The following is an 11,518-nucleotide window of genomic DNA, read 5'->3' on the forward strand; positions in this document are numbered from 1 at the left end:
TCTGATACCCTTTGTAAAGGAAGATGGCCTCAAGGCAAACTTACCCGAGAGCAAGCACCAATTAACACGGCGGGACTCCTTCCAAGTGGGATGCTCGCTTTCATGTTTTTTAATTTTTATTACCTAAAATATTTTAATGGGGTTTTTCATACAGTGGCCTCAGAGAATTCTTCCCTTTTCCTCTCTCCTTCTCATGCCAGAGATGTAACAGCAACACAGACATCTGCAGACATAGGTATTCTGAAGTCCAGCTCCAGGGGCCTTCTGGTAGTTCCCTGACTGCAAAAAGTGAAGTTACAGAGAACCAGGCAGAGGGCCTTCTTGGCAGTGGCACCCTCCTTATGGAACGCACTCCCATCAGATGTCAAGGAAATAAACAACGATCTGACTTTTAGAAGATCTGAAGGCAGCCCTGTATAGGGAAGTTTTTAAAGTTTTTATTGTGTTTTTAATACTGTTGGGAGCTACCCAGAATGGCTGAGGCAACCCAGTCAGATGGGTGGCATATACATAATGAAGTTATTATTATTAAGCTTTAAAATGGTAATTGGTTAAATTTATCAACTAGGGTTCCTATCAGCTTTTAAGCAAGCATGAGCAGGCTCTTATGGTCAAAATAATTTGACTAGGACAGGACAATACTTGTTGAAAGAAAATCCTCTGGAGTGAAAACAATAAACCTGTTTTACTGAATCATAGCTGCCTCCTGAAAAGCAGGGATGCCGCAAGCTAGCTTCTTTCTTGCATTTATGCATTCCTCCAGTACAGTAATCCCTCAGAAATTGGAATTCATCTTTCAAGCTTAAAAACATAAAAGCGGCCTTGCTGGAACAGACACAAGGCCTATGAAGTCCAGCACCCTATATCTTACAGTGGTCAATGAGATGCTTCTGAGAAACCTACAAGCAGGATGTGAGGACAATAATAACTCTCTCCTACTTCTGCTTCCCAGCATACCTGTATTAATAGGCACGGCATGTCTGATCTCGGAAGGGGCACACAGCCATCCAGCAGCCAAACTGTGATTAGGCAAGACAATTGCTTACGCCACAATTATATCTCAAGAACTTTTATAAACAGCCACATGCATTTCTCCAAATTACGCCCTTTCTTCAGTTAAAGGGGCAGTTGCTGGAGCTCACAAGAAAATACAAAACCTTTAGATACTGTTCCCACCTGAAGACAGTTGCTGTGCAAAGTTATTGTGCAAAAATCTCAACCCTTGATCTCTCAAAAGTATACCAAAGGCATGCAAAGATCTCTAGCTGACCTCTCTCACACAGAGGCAATAAAACCTTGCCAAGACCTCTTAATTCAAGGTAGATCAGGCTTCAGCCACAGTAAGAGTCTAACAATGCAATGTGCCTGCAGGCTGACAAATTGCCTTCTTCAACTGTTTAGAAGACAGGCAACCTTTTGAAGAAGTGTGCATGCACACGAAAGCTCATACCAAGAACTAACTTAGTTGGTCTTTAAGGTGCTACTGGAAGGAATTTTTTTTGTTTTAACCTTTTCCTATGTCAGCTTCTAAGTCCACTATGCTGCTACAGCTTTGAGAATTCAAAAAGTCGCTCGATCCAGGGACAGTCCACATATATCTTGGCCTATTCCTACTTCTTTTTCTTAATGGTGACACGGACCATTCATACTGTAAGAATAGTCTTCACAACTTGTGAGCAGGGCAGTGGGGTAGGGTGAAGACGAGCTACAACAATTAGCGGTAATGTTGTTCACTGATCCTGCTCAGACTGCACAGAAAAAGCATTTTGGTTCCTGAAATTCATTCTGCTAACTGCAGATAAAATATTGTGGATAGAATTCTATAGGATGTGTTGCTAGTGTGTGAAAACGGTCCAGATCCAATGATCCCCAGGCATGCACCTCCAGATGGTGTAGATGTTAGGTGCAATCCTGGCACCTAGCTAATTTCAAACACTGCCAGAGACATATGGCTTTGGATCATTGGCTTACCAGAGAATGTTGGCTTTACTGTGGCAGCACAAACTGCTGTTGTGCTCCAGAAATCTAAGCAGCTCCAGAAAACTGGGCTGTAATTGGCAACCCATTTACTCCAGAGCAGTTCAATTAAAGTTGCTGGGATTGCACAAAACTAAGCGGCTGCAGATTGTTGCCTTAAGCACGTGCAATTTAGGGAATATATCTATGGTGATATATTCAACGGAGAGTTTTCATTCAAAAGTGTTAGCTGCATTTCGAAGTGTAGCCACAAATTGAGGAGATAACCGCAAATTAAGGAAATACACACTGGCTGTTACGTTGCCTACCTCAAATGACAGATTTTCACTGCAATTTATCTAATCGCCGCTATTCCCGTGTTTACACATATCCCATAACCAAACACCTGGCTGGCAAGATAAAGACCAAGCAGATTTTAAAACTAACAACTGCATTAACAAGAAACGAGCTTACAGTTTAAATATAAACTATGTGCATTATGGAGGTGCCCTTCAGCTGCCAACCTCAGCCACGCAGGAGCTGATTTTCACAGCACCATCACACAAGGACAAAGCAAATCACATGGGGACACATCATGGAAAAAGTGGGTGCCATGTACCCAAGGGCCATAACTGAAGGGCACCTGAGAAAATGTACTTATCAGCAAGCAAGTCCTGGAATCGTAAGACTGAAACACCAGGCTAGTTATCTAGTCAAGTTCTCTGAGCTACGACAAATATTTGTGACGTGCTAGACTGGCTATGATTCAGACTTGGAAAGAGACTTGATACGCATCACACATCTAAAGCACATGACTTCCCCCAAAGAATCCTGGGAACTGGGTTTGTTAAGGGTGCTGGAGATCTGCAAGAGTTAAACTATGATTCCCAGGATTATTGCAGGGAAGCCATTTTCCCCCAATGTATGATAAGTATCAAAGCAAGGGCTGGAGAACCACCTATTAAGGATGCTGAAACAGTGGGTTTTCTGCATCTGAAGGCTGCTGAGGTCTGTTCCAGGTCTATGACTGGAAACTCCTGCTCAGCCATGAAGCTCACTGGGCAAAGTCACTATCTCTCACCCTACCTTAATCCAATAGCCCTATGATTCAAGTTAATTTAAAAGGAAGCATCCAAAAGCCTTTGAGTGTCCCTCATACAGACACGTTTTAAGATCAGGGTGAAACTGGGGATTTAGAAAAGAAGTGGGGGAAATCCAAAGGCTTTTGCAAGCCTCCGCCAACTCTCCTTTTAAGTCTCTGAGTTTGGGAATTTGGAAGGGAAGAGGCTTGCATGGGAAGTCTTTGAGAGTTTTGCCTACTCCCTTCTAAATTCCCAATCTCATGCTGATCTTTAATCTCCACTCATCAGCTGATGCCCAGAGATTCGATCCTGCTGCCTAGGCTGCAGGATCCTGTTCCCTGCTGGGAAATGGGCAGAGCAGCAGGTGCAGGATTAAACCCCGTCCTCTCATCCATCCATAGAGATGTCAGCTGATAGGTGGGTGAGCGTGGTTTGGTGAAAACTGCCTGGCAGGCCAAACTGGACCCCCTGGCAAGCCATGACTGGCTCGTGGGTCAGAGGTCCCTACCCCTGGCATAACTACTTGAATGCCTACGATGCTTGGAGGAATTATAGGATTCAAATGTTTGACTGAAGCAAAATCACCGTGACGCTCAGTAGAATCAGAATCTGTCTGTAGACTGAATACATAACAAAGTGTCACTCATGCTATCTTCCATTATAGCACCCTGAAAATGGACATTAAATACTGTGTATGTGTGTGTACCTGCATATTCTCCTTAAAAATCTATTTATAGTATATGAATGCCATTCTTTTTGGACAACTGGGGTTGTTACAGTTGCTGTAAAAAGCTGAAACATTTTCCATCTGACTCTCAGAAAGTATGCATTCAAATTTTAAAATTACAAACATTACTATTTTTACACGTATTATTGAAGCTTCAACTGAGGCAACAAAGTGTTATTTTTATAACTAAAAAGACACATACACACACAACAACCCTTAAGTACTTACAAATAGTACTCTAATTTCCAAGCTGTTTCACAAAAGTGTTAGCAGAATGTGCTAAGCGTTTTTTTAAAGAGACAAACCTCACCCATATTTCCTGTACTTTGAAAGTAGCCGGAAACCAAGGATTCACCACGGCTGCAAAGTCCCTCCCGCCCAATCTCCTCTTCCTTGCATCCATTCATATTGAGAGTAACAGGGGGGTTTTATTGAGCATTTTCTCAACCTACACACATTGAAGCCTGCCAAGATACCACACAGCGCCACAAAGCAGAAGCTGAGGCTATGAAAGACTGTATATAAAAAAAGGGTAATTTTTAACGGATGAAAAATGGCAGATTCATACAGCACTGAGACAAGTATGGCCTGAAATTACCGTATTTTTCCGTGTATAAGACTAAGTCCCCCCCTAAAAATATTGTCAAAAATTAGGGGGTGTCTTATACTCTGGGCCATCTCCTCACATTTTCTTAAATCTGAGTCCCCCAAAATAGGGGGTGCCTTATACATGGGGGCGTCTTATTTCCAGGTCTAAGACAAGGGGTCTATTTCTCCTTCAGTGTATCAGGTGCTTCTCCACTTATCTAGGACACAATTTCAGTGTTAGACAGAGTAAGACATTCACCTCAGGCAGTTGTTTGGGGTATCAGAAAGGGCAGCGCACAGTTAGTTATTCCATTTATTATCGTCATCTTTGCTTGCCAAAGAAGCGGGGAAGGTGCTTGTGGGATTTTCAGCCTCAGGCACCATAACAACTTCCCTGGCCTTGGTGCGGCACAATTGCCAGCTCTACCTCAGGGAGCCTGTCTTTGGTTTGTCCTGCAAAATGGGGTCCCTGAAACCTGTGTCTGGGGGCCATGATGAGGAAGAGAAGCACCTAGCACAGCCCAGTGAAGGAGATGGAGAATAGGTTGGATAAAATGACCCAGCAGCCAACTTTTGTTTAGAAAGTGTACAAGTGAAACCGGTAATGGAGGAAAAGGTAGAAAAGACCTTGGCTGTGCAAGTTTTTTCTGCCTTGAGGTAGAAATGTGTCTGAGAACTTGAGTGGAGAGCCTTGGCCAAAGTCAATAAAACAGAGCTCTTTGGCCAGTTACACTGCGCTGCTGAGCTTATATAGAAAACAAAAAACAACAACAACAGAGTAAACCTGGTAATGTGGAAAATACTATAATTGGGGCACTACTGTATTGGTTTCAGTATTAAATAGTTCCAAGCGCAACTAGAAATAGATTCAAGATCACCACAGGCTTTATGCTTTGTTAAGTCATTGCTCATGCATTAAATACAGAACTTAGTTTACAAGATCTGCTAAAATGCAGCGTAGTGTCAACAGCAGGACTTTTTTTAAGTTCCTGCACCTCTCAGGTGGGTGCCATTGCCATTATAAGAGAACAAGGTGAGTTCCAGCACCTCTTTTTCTAGAAAAATAGCACTGACTATCAGACTCTTCATTCTGAAAAGTTGTGGGCTAGCCATGAAAAGCACACAAGCATATGTGATTGAATCATCATCATCATCATCATCATCATCATCATCATATTTGTACCCCTGCTCATCTGACTGGGTGGCCCCAGCCACTCTGCACGGCTCCCAGCATATACAAAAACAAAGTGAAATATTAAACATTAAAAACTTCCCTATACAGGGCTGCCTCCAGGTGTTATGCTACTACAACATCAAGATCCATCCAGCTTGCAAGGAACTGAGCTCATAGTCCTTCCACACATACACCCAATCCTGATTATTCCAAGCTTTTTTCATTTTAGTAGTATAATTTAGGGCAGGGGAAATGCTACTGCTGTTAAAGCCATCAGGGACCTAAAATCCTTGCCAGTCTACTAGAGATCACCCAGAGATCTGCCAGTAAATCCCAATCTACCTTCTACCCACCTTCACCTCTCTCTCTGTTTTAAGATGTCGCATTCCCACATGCATAGGGCTCTTCGGGGAGGATTCCGTGAGGGATGCTAATTTCCCACAACTTCATATACAGTAGTTCACAATCCAGAGCATGGGTAGGCAAACTAAGGCCTGGGGGCCAGATCCGGCCCAATCACCTTCTAAATCCGGCCTGCGGATGGTCAGGGAATCAGTGTGTTTTTACACGAGTAGAATGTGTCCTTTTATTTAAAATGCATCTCTGGGTTATTTGTGGGGCATAGGAATTCGTTCATCCCCCCCCCCAAATATAGTCTGCCCCCCACCCAATATCTGAGGGACAGTGGACCGGCCCCCTGCTAAAAAAGTTTGCTGACCCCCGATTCATAGCATGTGTGAGCCAACTACTTACAGGAAAACCACCAGCACCCATTCTTTGTGAGCTGCAGATTTGAGGCAGGCAATTGTTTCCAAGGGTGCCAACTGCCAGGAATTTTTGGTGCGGGGAGCAAATATTTAAAAATGATGGAAACAGTCTGGAACCATTGTGGGAACAGCTAATTGTAGTACACGGTTGCTGCTAGCACCACTGTGGTTGGTGTCAAATTTTCAGCACTAATAAGAATATCAGAAATGCTATTTCCGCTTCTCTCTCAATGAATGAGAAAAGAAACTGCAATTGAAAATGATCAAAGTGTATGTGTGTACATGAGAGAGAAAGAAATTCAGTGGGTGGAGTACAGGGCTTTTCTCATACCACCTGTACTTCTGAGGTGGTCCAAATCTCACTGGGGGTCTGCATTATGCGTCCTTCTTGGGTGCCCACACTCAGACCATTGGGTTCATCTATTGAACCATTGGGTTCAGAGTAGTATTGTCTACTCTGTCTGGCAGCGCTTCTTCAGGGTTTCAGACAGGGGGCTCTGCTTGCAGATGCCTGGGATTGAGCCTGGGGCCTTCTGCATGCAAAGCAGATGTTCTACCACTGAGCCCTTCCTCAACCGAAGCCCAAGAGAAGACATCATGAGGCAAATCCTCCATTAGAGATTGTTGAGATCAGAAAGTGTGGGCAATCAGGGAAGCTGCAGAGCGCTAGAGAAAGATGAACACACACACACACAACCACCCTCAGCCAGCTCAAAAGCTACACCCTAAACAAATTCAGAAGTGCCCATGAAATGAAACAGTAAAATGGAAGCCGCATTTGCAGAAGAAGAAAACTTTTGAGATACCAGAGGACCAGTTTGGGCCTAGCATTAAAATTGCTAGTCCCTTGCTGACAGTTTGACACCAATGTGTTTGCATCACTGCATGCAGAGGTACAGCCGTGACCATATTGTCCTGGCCATGAGCTCAGGCTGCTTTCTCTGAACCCAATAAACAGGAAATCAGTAACACTGTGTCTAGAAGAAACTAGATTTAATTACTCCCCTCTCTTAAGAAGTGATCAAGAAAGGAGAAAAGAGAATTTTTCCATTGATGCAAACTGGGCGGGGGGTTAAAGAGGCCACAAGCTATTTCTGCAAAAGCGCAGATATTCTCAGGATCTCTGAGCTTACATTCAACAGCCAGCTGGTTGTCTATTGCCATTTCCAAGGCACACAGCAAGAAGGCAAGATTTGTGGTAGTTCCCTGCTGAAGAGCCTCCCAGAAATTCAGTCTCCAACCCCCAGATGTAGTAAGCCATACATGGTGAATGCATCAATTAATCCAGAATTAGATATGTTTCAGTGCACAAAGTAAACTCTTACAATTAAACAAAACAAAACAAAAGAATTGTATTAAAAATCCTCAACATTGCAGTTCCATTTCAAGCTGCTACAGACGTATTCTTGAAGGGATAAAAACAAATACAGGAACATCAAATACTGCTCTCTAACAGCACCACTGAGGATTGCAATAGATTTTATGAGAGATGACTAGACTGATGTTCAGAATCTGAATCGTTTCAGAGAATGCAAGCAAACTAGGACATCTGCTCATGCCTATTCAGGCTAATGAGTTTATTTCCAGTTAACGTCTAACAGGGGAACCATGCAGCTGCACTCTACATTTCAGAAGATCTGAGCTCATTTATGCTTGCTGCACAGCATCACAAAGAAAGATAAGAAAGCAATGATTAGGCTGCATCCAAATGGCAGTTTGAACCACAGTTGGATGTGGTTTATTGCTACTCCTCCTCATAAATACTACCAGTGGGCCTGGAGAGTTCATGTTACAATACCCAACATGGAAAGTGCCACCCTTATTGTGATCCTGATAGAACCAGTGTATTATTTGGGGCAGCAGGAATCAGTATGGGGAACTCCTGTGTATCTTGCAGATGGCAGGGACATTGAACTTCCAGCTTGATACTTTGAATGTCTTAATATGGAGCGACTCTTATTTAAATCACCCAGACCAGAGCCTCTCATGCAATCATCACAGACTCGAAAATTCTGCACAGGAAACCAGCTGCCCAACACCAAGCCTGGGAGAAAATAGGTATTTTCTTGACACAGAGTGATATTACTGTATTGGTCTGAGATGCTGAGAACCACAGGAACTATACCAGTACAAAAAAAACTCCTAAGAACTACGGAAATAATACAAGCTCTTTTGAAGGGCCAACTACCATCAGTGGAAAAAGTACTCAAGCTTTAAACAAATCAATCCACAGAACTCTGGCAAAATAAAAAGTAGCAGCCAGATATTGAGCAAAGACCTCTCTCAAAGATTTCTCTAATTCAACTCAGTACTGGAAGAAACAATGCAAGTATTTCTCATGCCATGTATAACTTCACAGACAAATTATCAAGCTCTTAAAAAAAAAAAAACTTTTGCAAACCTTTCCAGCAACCAAGTGAAAAAATTGTGCACAGAATATAAGATGCACCTGAGTTTTGCAAGGTAGCATACAGCTCCCCAAACCTAGTAAGATACCACCATTGGGTGAAGATGGGGAAAGGAAAGGATAGGGATGTCCTTGCTGGATTGACCCAAAGAGTCTCCTGAACCCAGTACTGTATTCTGTCTCCCAGCAGTTAGCAGCCCAGAAGATAGTAGAAGCTCACAAAACAATACTGAGAGTCCTTTTATTTGCATCACTAATCTTCCCAAACCAACTTGGCGCACACCCTTCTCTTTCTCTCCTCCCCAGTGGCATACAGTATTTATGGCTAAAAGTGTCAATGCATGTAGTTATAAAACGAAGCTACATAACAGCTGAGCATTCACACAAGCCAAATTGCAGAGGAAAACCAGAGAGGGACAGAAAATAAGGAGCAGTAAATCGATATATGCAATTGGAAAGTTGCTTAATCTCCCGCCCCTCAAAGAAAACCCAGGGGGAAACTACATCAGAACAACTCTTCCTACCTGGGAACTGACAGCGATCGCAAGCATCAGTCGGGCTATAAAGTAAGCTCTTCCGAGCCGCGGTTGTGCCCCCACCGCAGGCAGGGCTTGGAGGGAGCGAGATCCAAGCGGCTTTTCCTCACCTCTGAGCAACCTGCCAAAGCACAGCCAGGAGTCAGAGAAGCCACTGACAGGCAGACAGCCGCGACAACGAAGCGGGCGGGAGCGACAAACACAAAGATGCACCCTCTAAGCAGCTCTACCTGCCTGCTCCCTGCTACTCCCTTCGGCGGCGAGAAAGGGGCGGAGCCTCTCGGCCAGACCCAGCTTGGTTCCTCCCAGGGAGGTTCTGGAGAGGGCAAAGAATCGTCTCGGTTGATTGACAGCGGCGCTGACCAAGGGGAATCTCCAGACGGATCAGCGCCAAGGCGGCGTTCGCTCGCGCTTTCGCGGGCAGCCGTCGGGTGTTTCCATGATGTCAGCGAGCCATGTTTCTCGGACAGGTAGAAAGAGGAGATGCGGCGCGGGCGGGCGGGCACCAAGGAGAGCGAGTCGAGGCACCCGTCACCCTGGGGCAAGACTTTCGCGTGCGATCGCAGTTCACCCGGATGAACAGAGGCAAAGGTGCTTAACCCGAAAGGTGGGCTTAAACTGGCCAAGGCAAAGAGGCATGATTTAGAGTCGGGAGAACGCTTCCCTGTTACAGCACAGAGTCAGGATTTCAGTGCAACAAACTAATCCCGAACCAGCTTTACTGCACCTCTTCCTGAGCTTAGCGATTTACAGTTTCCATAATTACTTCGGATTTGCACCACAAAACGCATGCAATATTTCCCATTCTTTGAAGTGCGGCTCGGTCGGATGAACACACCATTCTAGAATAACCCCCGCTTCTGCAATCGCGCGTCCTGCCAAAGTGTCCCCCCCCCCCCAAAAAAAATGCCCATTTCGCCAGCGAGGAACGCGCAGCACCATTAAAAACCATTCAAGCCGTCGTTCGGTGGCCGGGGACAGGGTCCGAAGAAAGCAAAGGCATTTTAAGTTAAGGAATATTTGCAACACACGAGCCCAGATTTGAAAACTCAGCTGGAAAAGGTTGGAGGAAGCTGCTGCAAAGAAGCCCAACCACTTCCACAACTTAGCTAAAAAAACTCGCAGCCTGTACACACGATTAAAGCAGAGCCACGAAACCTTTAAGAAATAGCCCCTCGCTATCATGAAACCATCCGAGTGAGAAATCAAACTCCACAAAGATTGAAGGACAGAATGCAAAATGCAGAAAAAGGCTCTCAGGATTATTAATTTGCATATAGAAATTAAAAAGCTGGAAGCATCCCCAGGCATATTCAAACTGCCCCAGCCATAGATTTCAGAGTTGCGGACACTTGCCTCTCGAGAAGACTCCTTCCCTTCCCATTCTGTGAGTTCTCTCAATGCAGCGACAAAGGAAAGAGTCCGCCAGTCCCACCCAGATTCCGCCCAGGCGGCGGGTTTTACTGGCTGCTTTCAAGGAGGCGGGGTTTCGCCTTGCATTCTTCAAGTAATCTCATCAACGCCTTGGCACCATTCAGGATTTGGGCTGACGAGGAGCCAACTGTGGCGCTTCTCGCCCCGGAAGAACAGACAGCTCATTAGGGCGCTGCCCCGTCAACACCCAGTTCTGGGCTGAGATGGGCTCCCACGTTCCACTGCCGCATGCGTGGGACGCCCTTGGTTCCGATTAGAGCACTTTCTGCCTCAACCGCGCAAAATAGAAACCCATTGCAATGTTAAAATTAGCAGGAGGTTTGGGGTTTGGGTTGTTTTTCGAAAAAGGAATCGAGCAGAGGGCGGCGAGGTATTTTTGCTACTGAAGATGCAAATATCCAAATGAAAGCTTCTCACAGCCTTTAACGTGGGCATTCTAAAAATATTACATTTGCAGTTTGCGTGGGTGTAAGCAAAGAACGGATTGCATGCTACTTCGGGCTCAAGCCACGCTGCTTGCCGTTCTGAAAGCTACTGTTCAAAGTTCCTTCCGCCTGTTTTTGCCCTGGTACAGTTAAAATGACACGGAGCGGGCTTCCGGGTTAGGGTGCAGAAAACCAGGATAACTGTTATGAAGGAGGAAAATAAACGTCAGAAAACACAGCTGTAATTATCGCAGAATTGACCTGCGGAACTCATTGTCACCAGCATTGCTACTGGGCAACAATAGAATGGCCTCCAAAACAGAAATCTAATGGAAAACCTGACAATAAGCTAAGAAACCTAGTGAGGATTCTTAAAGAAGGTTAATGGAGGATGAAACACATTTTCTCTCCCTGCATTCTTG

General features: G+C 44.7%; 1 protein-coding gene across 7 annotated transcripts in view; it reads right to left on the reverse strand.

Annotated features, from left to right (window-relative positions):
* The window catches only part of OSBPL3 (oxysterol binding protein like 3), a 101,183-nt gene extending 90,436 nt beyond the window's left edge, over positions 1 to 10,747 (reverse strand). For 6 of the 7 annotated variants that reach the window (XM_077937021.1, XM_077937019.1, XM_077937020.1 and 3 more), the window contains exon 1: positions 10,594 to 10,747. The gene's annotated coding sequence lies outside the window, so the exon portion shown is untranslated. Of the gene's footprint in view, positions 1 to 9,225; positions 10,086 to 10,593 lie in introns of those variants that run through there. The other variant, XM_028749660.2, reaches the window with a different exon arrangement.
* Positions 10,748 to 11,518: the final 771 nt, after the last annotated feature.

This window comes from Podarcis muralis, chromosome 12, assembly GCF_964188315.1.
Source record: "Podarcis muralis chromosome 12, rPodMur119.hap1.1, whole genome shotgun sequence".
Lineage (NCBI taxonomy): Eukaryota > Metazoa > Chordata > Lepidosauria > Squamata > Lacertidae > Podarcis > Podarcis muralis.